We start from the raw sequence: 11,645 nt of genomic DNA on the forward strand, positions 1-11,645 counted from the left end.
AGGAGAAAATTGATTTTAAACAAAACTAAGCTGTTTTAATTAAATGGATTTAATAATAAATTAATTATATATATAAAATATACAGTATATACATATAATCGGTTTAGAACGTCCTCCGATATTTTCCGATCCCTAAACGTCACTCTGTATCCTATCACAAGTCTTTCTGCAGGTTTCTTTTTCTCATTTTCTCTTCTATATCCTCTCTCCAGCTTCTTCTCGGTCTATCCCTTCTCCTTCTCCTCTATATATTATAATTATGGATTATAATAATCATAAATAAAAATATTAAGTCTATAATTAATAACCGCAGTCGACTAAAATATCACGGATAGGGCATACGTATAAAATTATTTATAAGTGTCGGGGAAATTTTTGCTTTCTCTTTTTATCACTCGGATTTATTTGAGCTTTAAAAAGGACTGAGAGAGTGTCACAGCACGTGGAAATGATTTCTACGCTTGTTTCCGAGAACAGAAAACGCCAGGGATCGACCAGTAGATATTTTCTCGTATACGTGGTCTCAAGAACTGCGCTTCTATCCAAATTATACGATGACTTCAGCGCGCCTGCGATGCCGGTACTCGGCGCGACTAGTCGCGAAACAATACCGCCGTAAATAAACTGCCGGCCGAAGGCAAACGTAATTATTGGTTCGTCGTACACGCGCGCCCGCGTTTCGAATATCGTTGATATATACATACATATCGATATCACGATATGATACAATTTCGCTCTTCCTCCTCAGGAAGGGCAGGGTTTAAACGTTTACGTCAACGCCGAGTTAAACGTTTTACGTCGACGTCATCGCAGCGACGATGAACTACGCTCATTAGTTATAGGCGCGGATCTCGTGGAGAGAGAAAGAGAGATGGGGAATCTCATTTGTAAATTATTTCATCGTGATACACGTGTGATGCTGAAAACGTTAAAGCTCTATGTATCTAAAGTAGCGCATAGGTCCTCTATTTTTTTACTTTCTAACCCCACATCCTATACCAATAATACTCCAAGGAGAGAACAAAAAAATCAAAATAATGTCAATGTGACGTCATATTGATCGAATTTATGTCATTCTTTGATCATGATAAAAATCTCGATTTCAGATGATCTAAGAATAATTTTATATATAAAATGCTTCTTAGATTATCTGAGATCGAGATTTTTATCATAACCAAAAAATGACATACATTCGGTCAATACGACGTCAAATTAACATTTTCATTTTCTTGTTCTTCTTGAGACTAAGCCCTTGTTGGACAACTGAGCGCTTAATGGATTGGGTCATGGCGGTTGAAATAGCCAATAGAAAGGCTATTTGGCATTTCGGCTCAGATCAAAGGAATGCGCTACTATATAGAGCTTTAGAAAATATTTATCAATACAAACACACACACACACACACTGTAAAAGTACGCGTAAAAGGGGTCAAATTATGTATCTTGAAACGGGGTGAATTGCAAAAGTAAGCGAATTTATTACGGATTTATTACAATCAATGGAATTGTGTATAAATATTCTAATAAATTCGCTTCATCTCGTTTCAAGATGCACAATCCTCTATGTGCATGTTAGAGTCATTGTATCTAATCTGAATGTAAAAGTAAAATACTTTAAATGATAAGATGCTCAGTACACATTTTATCAAACAATACAACAAAGTGTATTGAGGATTTCGTGGTTTAATCTATTTCTGTATTTATATCAAGCACACATCTTTATATACAACGACTTTAATGTGCATTGTTAGATTTAAACGAGCAATGGTAACTTTTAATCCCTTATAAGTTATAATGTATGCACGTAAATAATAAACTAAATTTAAAATTCAAATTTAATACATTTCCTTGAATTACATTGTTTAACTTCATTATTTTAGTTAAATTAACGACATATTGAGTGGCGACCTATAGAAATAATTAAAAATAACTCAAATTGGGTATAATTCGACATTAAGAATTTAACAGTGTGTTAGATTTAAAAGAGCAATGGCAATTCAATTTCTTGAACTAAATAACATTTTGCTATTTTTAACTTTTATGTATGTCAATAAATAAATCAATCCATTTCTGTGATTAGTTTCAAAGTAAAGAAAAAATGCCCATATTAACGCGTATATACTTAATAAATAATAAACTCACAAGGAAATATATTTAATTCAATTCAATATACTTTCTTGAGTTTAAATTGTTCAACTCCACTATTTTCGTTAAATTCGACACATTGAGTAGTGACGACCCATAGAAATAATTAAAAATAACTCAAATTGAGTATAATTTAACATTATAAATTTAATAATATACGCGCTGGTGTGTCAAATTCGCGACAATAAGAGACGGTATGATGATACATACGTTCTCTCTTCACGACGAGGTAAAAACAACGGTGCACGGCGATTTACAGTCGTAAGTTTCGCGGACAAGTCTACGGGGACCCGTCATTTCTAAAATTAGTCGCCAGCATTATCTACCTCCCATTATCGCAACGATGCGCTACGAAGGACGCCGAAGCGACTAACAATCAACATTTTCCGATATCCGTAAATTTAGCTTGGTCGTTTAACGGGAAACGTCGCCGGTGCGACGATCAGCTTTTCCGCGAGAGTGAAACGGATATGTCGATACTTGCTGGCAGGGTCAATCAGGGTGACGGGGTAACATGGGGGTAAATGATTTGCAGAACGATAGCGGAACGATTTTCGATATTGAAGTTGATCATCATTATGAAGCGGTTTCAAGACGAAATTATATTGTTTTTTTTTTTGTAAAAATTTAAATTTTGGAAATATTAAAAAGCAATCATCACTCATAACATTTTTCAATCGTAGTGGGTTTGAATCGATCTGGATTGGATTAATGATACTGCACGCTCTACTATTGCATGTATTATAACATCAACTAATATCATTAATCCAAGGTCGGTTCAAACCCGCTACGATTGAAAAACGCTATTATATTGTCGAAAAATTATTCCCAAGTATTCTATTTTTATTAGGCATAAAATACGCTTAATAATATTCTTCGGTTATTCATTGGAAGAATTCTTACGACGGAAACTTCGCGCGTAATAAAGTCATCATAAAATGCATATTTCAGTGATTTCTGACCGAGTTTATCAAGGTGTTATATTTTTAACCTTGGGAAAGTAAAATACGGAGAAATAACAGGAATAATAATAGATCAAATATAAATAAGGATTTTATATAAAATATCAGAAAACCCATTGTAATAATTAATAATTGTTAAAAAATGAATATGATTACGTACAATTCGAAAGAGGAACATCGATTACGTATTGTACGATATTCTGTCTTCTTTTTTTCTAATCACACACTTCGAAACTAAATTATCATCGATCAATTATCACTAATCAACGAACTGGAAAGAAAGTTTTAATCACAATTCCTAAGAAATCTTCAAGACTCCAACGACTCGTTCAATCATCTCTTCCTTTCTCTCTCTTGCACACATATACGAGGTATCCCTACAATCTTTCCAATAACTTCACTATACTCCATCAGGCGCACGATGGTGATATAGTTTCTTAACGTCGCAGTGAAACAAATCGAACGTCAGGTTAATTAGCGAAGTTTATCCGGTTGACGCAAAACAAAGTTCCCTTGCTCCGCTCCATCGGACTCGAAACTTATATTTCCACGGGAAAAAAATCGATGGACGGGAGAATCGACTCGCACTCGCATTCGTTAATGTTTACGGCGCAATACTACCAAGATGGAGAACACAGGCCAAACCCCTCCATCGCTTGCTCTGCGGGCTCGCTTTCTTTTCGCGTTCGTTCCCAAGATGCAGCTGTCGCACACCACCCGACAGCTGTACGACCGGCACAGCACGAGTTAGCCCCTCCTCGTTAAACTGAGCATCTTCTCGCACGGGATAACCACCACCTGCCCCCGGACTTTATGCATGAGCACTCGCACGCACCCCGAGATATAGTAGCGCGTCTAGCACGTGGTTGTAGCGCGAGTTCCACGAACTCGGTGGACAAGTTAGAAGACGAATTATGCACGCAACAAAAGCTCGCACGTCGGTCTGTTAAAGAGTTCGTGAGATCGTTGCGCTTCGCTGAAACGTTCCATCAACTCCATCCAGAAATAGTTGGGATAATACGGGTTAATTTAATGTCGCGAGAGCAAGTTCGCTTGATGTTTAAAGTTATTTTACAATTATTTTGATCATTTTGATTAGCGACTACTAATTGATCGATAATGAATTTCTCTCGGACATCGGTATTGAACGGTGAAATTGTGATGAAGTTGAAAATAAAGGTCCGTATTTACACCCACTTCTACCGATAAATACGCGCATTTAGAATATACTGTTAAATATCAAAGAAGCAATGGTACCCCAATCCCTTGAGTGAAATAACAGTTTGTTATTTTTAATTTTCACGTATATTACCATTTTTAACTCCTATATGTGTGTCAAAAAATAAATCAATCCATTTCTGTAGTTTGTTCCAAATTAAAAACTGTTCATATTACGCACACTGAAAAAAAAATACTAAATTTATTTATTTAAATAATGTCAACTAAACATTTATTTACAATAAATAAATATTTATTAATAAAGAGAAGTGATAGTTAAATTAAATTAATGGTTGGTGTACCAAATAAATATATGTATCTTTATATTTAATAAATATTTTGATGGCGTTATTCAACTGAATGATTTATTAAAATTTAGTAAGTATATATATTCTTTTTCAATGTATTTAGTAATAATAAAATGATAAATGTATTAAATTTAATACATTTTCTCCAATTAAATTGTTTTCGTAGTTAAATAAATTAACGATACATTAAATAGAAACAATTAGGACAACAAGTGATTATAAAAATAACTTAAATTGGATATAATTTAACATTATGAATTTAACAGTGTAGTTTACGTTACATATACCTACTACAAAATCTTAGAAATATATGCACACGCATTTATCGATAAAATTGAGATGTGAGTAACTCTATAAAATATTTTTTAAGCATACATTGGGAATTAATACATGTGCTTTTTTTTGTACTGCTAAAACAATTTCTAGGCGCGAAATAACCCATACACGATGCTAACTAAAGCATGAACTTTAGAAAGGAAACAGGATGTGAAAAATAGTAATTAGTTAGAGCATTAATAGACAGAACATGCGGTATTGAAGATCTTGAATGATCAAATATATAATTGTCTTGTCACAGAGAAACAGAAAAGCTCAATTTTTAATTTTAAACGTCATATTATATATCACAATATAGTATAAAGATCATCTTCCACATTTCCGCTTTTTTAAATAAACTTGTCAAGTTATCGTTCCATTATTGAACAAAACGAAACTCGTTAAAGCTAGTCACACGCACTTTCCGTAAGAGTAACAGTAAGGTTTTCGACTAATCGCGTTATCCGATTGCTACGGTTACGGTTACGACCGAATCGAACAACGCGACGGTCAAACAACGATTGGTCGAAAATCTACATTACGTTTACGGTTACTGTTACGGAAAGTGTGTGTGATTAGCTTAAAGCGTAACGAATGAAAACAGTAGTGATGTGCCAATTTCGATCTTAATAGCTTCGCTAAGTTGCCGTTGCATCCGTCAAGTGTGCAGCCAATGTAGATATTGTTGTTCAGGTACACGCTCGCGTTCCTCGGCGCAAGAAATTTCTCTCAAGGGATCGCTATAAATAAATCGTTTTACTCACGAGTACGCGTACATGAGAGATACGCACCACGTGGTCGCACGTGCGAGAATACGGAATCGCGAAAGAGACCCTCGAGCGAGGAATACGTCCGCGAATTACGACGTCGGCCGATCGTTATTCCCGAAAAAAAGAGACAGATGCGATGCGTTATTTCCTGCCGCGAGCCATGGCGAGTCTCCTTCGACCGTATGAGAATTATGAACGACCTCGCAGGAAGTTACGCCTATAAAAGACACGCATGTGTCGCTAAAATGTGCGCGAATTTATTTGGTTTCTTTCATTCATTTAGTATAATGTATCGTTCATTTGCTACAATTAACGACACAATTAAAACAATAAGACTTTCCAAAAAATTAGTTGGAATATTTCGAATATCATTACAATTTTGTAATATTAATTTTGGAGCGCAATTTTGATAACTGATTATTAAAAAATAAAAAGCATATACTCAAAAAATTATGCTTTTTCTTTTTTCTGTAAATTCCTGTTCTTTTTTTACAAGAGACTTAAAAATAATAATTTCTTTGTTGTTATATCGGCGAGGGAGAGAAAAAGGAAAACGACAAAATTTGAAATCTGAAATTTCTAGTTCTTAAAGCATGTTATTTGCATGTTATAAACGAGCTTTGTTTTCCTTGAAAATTTTTCGATCAAGCTTTAATTAAATGCAGACGTCTGGAGAAGAAAGCGAAGTAAAGTAAGAGCCTTATTCTTAAAACAGTTTCGAATTATTTAATTTTACTTTAGTGAAAATTTTATGTGAGTTTCTCTAGTTGTATTGTAATATTTTATTTTCTTTAATTGGAATATGCATTACACAAGCGTTTCACAATTTCCAAAAGAAAATGCATTAATTATTTTTTTCAAGCTTAGAAATTTAATACATTCCTTGAGATAAACTATTTATCTCCAGTGTTTTAATGTACAACATATTAGGTAGAAGACAATGACGGTCTATAAGAATAATTAAAAATAAATCTTGGATATAATTTGACATTATAAATTTAACAGTTGCATCAAAGTATAGCTCAGAGTTTAATAATATTAATAATATTAAAGGACTCACTAATCAGCCTTTTGATTAAATTTTCATTAACTAATGTGCGTTATACGAGATGTGAAATGATATTATTAGTATATGCCATTCCTTAGGACACCGTATATACATATTTCTCTCTTTCTCTCTTATACGAGGATAGACTGGCCAAGGCTACCGATGATACGAATTCCATGCGTGCTTGAATAATAAAAAAAAATCCTCTAGAGGAGAATGCAGTTATATACGTTACCTTGCTGAGGCCGGTCGCAATAATATAGAAAAAAATTAACATAGCGTCGCTGTTACAGGAATCGTGTCGATCAGATATGACTCCATGTACAATTTGCATTACCACGCAAATACGTAGAAATGTTTCGTGTTTTACTTTTTTTAGTGTTTTCTATAAAAGTTATAGAATGCAATCATTCTGCAGTCTAAAGCAAAAATGTTACGCTAAACAATTGAAAGAAGTTTTGCAATAAGTAACAAAATCAGTACTTTAATAGATAATATTTCAGCTGAGAAACGTTAAATTGAATTGAAATTAATAAATTAACAGATTTAAGATTAATTAGCTTTTACAAATCGATGCCAATGAAACATTCTGACGTGTGTTAATTATTATCGTGCGTGATTATTCTGACAAAATTAATTTAAATATATTTTAGTAAGCTTATTAGTTTCTGAAAGAACAAGAAATATATTATACATCTGACCTGGTCAATTCGATTAAATCATATGTCAATTATCGTTTGGCGTTCTCTTGCGTAATGTCGATGTCAGTTGCACGATTTCTTTGATCGATACCAGTGACGCAAAAAGATAGATGCGTTTAAACATAACAGTGTACAATGAAATCAATGCATAACGAACAATAGCAAATTCGGTCACTTGCATTACGTTAAATTGTTGGTGTATGCCATGTAAAAAGCGATACGAAATTGACAAATTTAATTCTCCGTGATATGAATTTTAACTTCTGTCAGTAACAGGGATCTTCGAAAAACAAAGTAAATTTTTTATTTATTGTTCCGGATTATATAAAAATCAGGAAAGTTTTAATACGCTCAAAGATTAATAACGAGTTTTTATAGAAGCCATAAGAAGTCAGATTATATTTTATTTATTTTTTATAGATTTAAATTTACCTGCTAAAATTCACAATCAAAATATCGATGGTGCCTTTAAAGATTCCAGTTGTCGGTTAAATAAATATGTAGATAAAAACATATAAATATTTAAAATGCTCAATTGTGATAATTGTTACGTTATTTCACAGAATTTACACTTGTTATTCCGTTGTCAAAATTGATTCTATTGTGCTACTGTATTTAAATACTTTATACACTAGAAAGAGTCTAGTTGCATTAACTGGTTAAAAATGGACAAATCAAAATTTTATAATCGATTCTATTACAATTCTAGTTGAGATAATCAGAATTCTAATTAATACGATTAAAATCTTCTGGTTTATTTTCATCTAGATAGTTTTCCCTGTGTATTAAAAAAGCCTTTAATCTACTAATTCAGTGTAGTAGTAATGACTGAAAAAAATAAAAATCGTGAAACAATTTGCAAAACTGCACGTCGCAAGGTATAGACATTCACAAATACTTATCACGCCGAATGTAATACTCGTGATAATTACTCTTCTTCAGGATCGTCACGAGTTCGTTGCGAACAAATTGCGCTTTTTTGGCTCTCTCTCTCTCTCTCTCTTTCTCTCTCTCAGTCCTTAACGCGTCTACCTCGTGAAAAAAAGGAAACGCAAAGAAACACGTGAAAGATATAAATTTTTCGCCGTAACCGACTCAGTCGTCTCAATTCGGACGTGCAAATTCGCTACACGCGCCTCACGGAATCTCATTTACGTGCAGCAGCGGTTTAATACGGCCGTTTACACGGCCGCCCGCGGAGAAACGCAATCGTCGGCACGTGTGTTTGCGTAGCCGTGGAATTATGAAAAACCGGTGCATCGCGTGTTCCTCCGCGCCGTAATTGGAAGCGAGCGCGGGCAACGCGCTAACAGCAGCCTCATTCATCGTGGCGATTACTCGTTAGCTTCTTCTATTTACGGCACGCCCGTGTGCGCGACCGCACGCACTCGAGGAACACTCGCTCGCTCATAGATGAGCGTATAAATACACTGTTAAATTCATAATGTCAAATTGTAATGGATAAAAAGAACTCGAATTATACCTAATTTGAGTTTTTTCACTATAATTATATATTTTCATTATGTATAATTTTATATATTTTTTATATATATCATTATATATATAAATATATAATGATATATAATGATATATAAATAATTTGACAATAAATTTAACAGTGTATTTGCTTCACTTAATTCAACTTATTGCACCAGTTCAGAGAGTTCCTCGGTAAAAGACAGGCTTAACATGTCGTTAATTTAGTTAAAACAAAATGGAATTGAACAATTTTTAACTTAAGAAACTGTATTTAACTTACAAGTTTATTACTTACTAAGTGTACACGTTAATATAAACATTTGCTTTGAAACTAACCACAGAGATGGATTGATTTACATTCTGATACGCAGAGAAATAAAAAAAAATGTTGTTTAACTCAAGAGATTGGATTTACCACTGCTCCTTTGATATTTAACAGAGTACGTCGTAAAACGTATTTCATATTTCGACGAAATCCTCATTAGTGACAAACTTTTTTACTAACTCCGAGACCGAACGAGAATATTCAGATAAATCTCGAGTTACGAATAGAAATAAATTTAATTAGATTCTCTCTTTCGTGTATTAAATACGAGAATGCGAGAAATGATAATTTCGTTGTATACTTAAATTACGTAAAGCGGACTCCCTTTGTGTTCTCAGAATTTTAATTTAATTAGTAAGATGTTCGATATTGAATATTTAATTGGGATCAATAACGGAATAGCAAAAAATTGTTCTCAAAGAATAATTCGCTGAATTAAAATACTTTAAGTCTGTATATTGAAAAATTGCAAGTCTTCCACTTTTAGAATAGCTTAATTAATAAATACGTATATTATTATGTATTATTAGTACTGCTTTAAAGTACACGTAATAGATCGAATTCTAAGGGCCTCTTTCACCAACTTCTGATTAAATTAATCGACGATGAACTCGCACAAGTGCCAACAGCAGTTTATTGTATCAGAGACTCCTCTCTCTTCCTCTTCTAAGACAAACTGTGTTTAGGTCTCACGTTGGCTATCGCGATGATTGAATCAATCATCGATTAGCGTTAATAATCGGAGTTGGTGAAAGGAGCCCTAGCATCAACACGAATTCTGCAACAACGCCAGCAACAATTCATTAAACGAATTCTAAAGGATACGCAATATGTATCATTTTACGCTTTGTGTTTCCGTAAATTAAAACAAATCAAACATTTCGCGCATTCCACGATCTCAATATTTCGCCAATAACGCGTGCATGTGTCCGCACCAATGAAATTCATGCACCATGAACAGATTTTACGCTGTACCGACCATCGATTCTGTTCGTGAGGCCACCGAAGCTTTTTTTCAGGCGTTTATCTCTAAATATAAATTATTGTATTATATTGGCGCACACGATTTTATAACGTATGCTGATGGTACTGGAAAAAAAAAAAAACCCGAATATCAGAGTCAGAGAGATTCTCAAGGATATCATCAATATTACTATTTTTTAAATTATTATTAAAATTAAGATTAGGATTAATTATAAAAATAAAATAGTTCACTCAGAGAATAAGAGTAATTTTTTTTTAACAAAATACGAGACCGGAGTCTTTGTTATTCAAGTAAACAAAAGTATTATTAGTTCTGACCGTTTTAAACGCGTTATATAATTGCGATAAAACTGAAACGCAATTTAAAACTAGACTGTAGTACTTAAGTGAAACGTTTTTTACGACTTGACGATTCACGTAACTTTGTCTATAACATAAAACACAGAAAAAAAAGGAATAAAACCAAGCAACGCGACTGCAGCGAGGCCTAAAGATCGATTTCCTCAGCCTCGGTCAGCGCTAACTATAGTCAACTAAGCGTGCTTTCTTTTTTTATTATTATCAAGATTCTAATATAGGACTTTATACCAAGATAGAGACAGAGAGAGAGAGAGAGAGAGAGAGAGAGAGAGAGAGAGAGAGAGAGAAAGAATGTGTGTAAATTACACCCTCTAATATACAGTTTCAACACTGCCAATTAATTATATTTCAATTAGTCGACTCTTTTCTTTCCGGTTCTAACTGCGGAAAACGACAAACAAATGCTTTAAACTAACTCCGGTTAATTCAATCGATATAAGAAGTGTTACTGCTAGACGAAAGGTGTTAGTTTTAGCCGTCGAAGCAAACCATGCGCTCTAAATGGCGCAATGTTAAATCGCGACGAACAAATGGCGCAATTAAGGTGGCTTCTTACCGTCACGCCATTGCGAAACGCATCCGTTTCTCTTCCGCAGTGCGAATTGCCCATCGCCGGCTTTCTACAATCTAATCTTTTGTTCGATCATTACGTCTTCACGGTAATGGTACTAGATGAATCTGTGGTAATCGCGGAGTTCGAGAAGAGAAGTTGCCCGCCAAAGAAAGTCCGAGCGATACATCTTTAAAGTGGCGTCTACAATAAGATTTTAAGGTACTAAACTTAAGCAGGGCTGGGCATATATATTTGAAATACTTTGATTTAAAACACAATATTTGCAATATACAAGCGTATTTTGTATTTTTTATTTCAGTGGATCACATAAAAGTATTACGTATTTATATTTTGTATTTAAAATCTTAAAAAAAATTAAAGCAAGAGAGATTGAAAGACTTTTTATATTTTATAATTCAAATAATAAAAGGTTGATTGTTAACGTTAGTATTTGAAATACAAAATACTTTTATATATA

The 11,645-nt window shown here is 33.7% G+C and overlaps 1 protein-coding gene across 2 annotated transcripts in view; it reads right to left on the minus strand.

Annotated features, from left to right (window-relative positions):
• LOC108746766 (tumor necrosis factor alpha-induced protein 8-like protein) overlaps positions 1-11,645 on the minus strand; it is a 23,684-nt gene that overhangs the window by 7,635 nt on the left and 4,404 nt on the right. The window contains exon 1 of one of the 2 annotated variants that reach the window (XM_018483713.1): positions 2,355-2,376. The exons of the other annotated variant lie outside the window; for it this stretch is intronic. The gene's annotated coding sequence lies outside the window, so the exon portion shown is untranslated. Of the gene's footprint in view, positions 1-2,354; positions 2,377-11,645 lie in introns of those variants that run through there. 2 annotated transcript variants of the gene reach the window in all.

Source organism: Trachymyrmex septentrionalis, unplaced genomic scaffold (assembly GCF_001594115.1).
Source record: "Trachymyrmex septentrionalis isolate Tsep2-gDNA-1 unplaced genomic scaffold, Tsep1.0 scaffold19, whole genome shotgun sequence".
Classification (NCBI taxonomy): Eukaryota; Metazoa; Arthropoda; class Insecta; order Hymenoptera; family Formicidae; genus Trachymyrmex; species Trachymyrmex septentrionalis.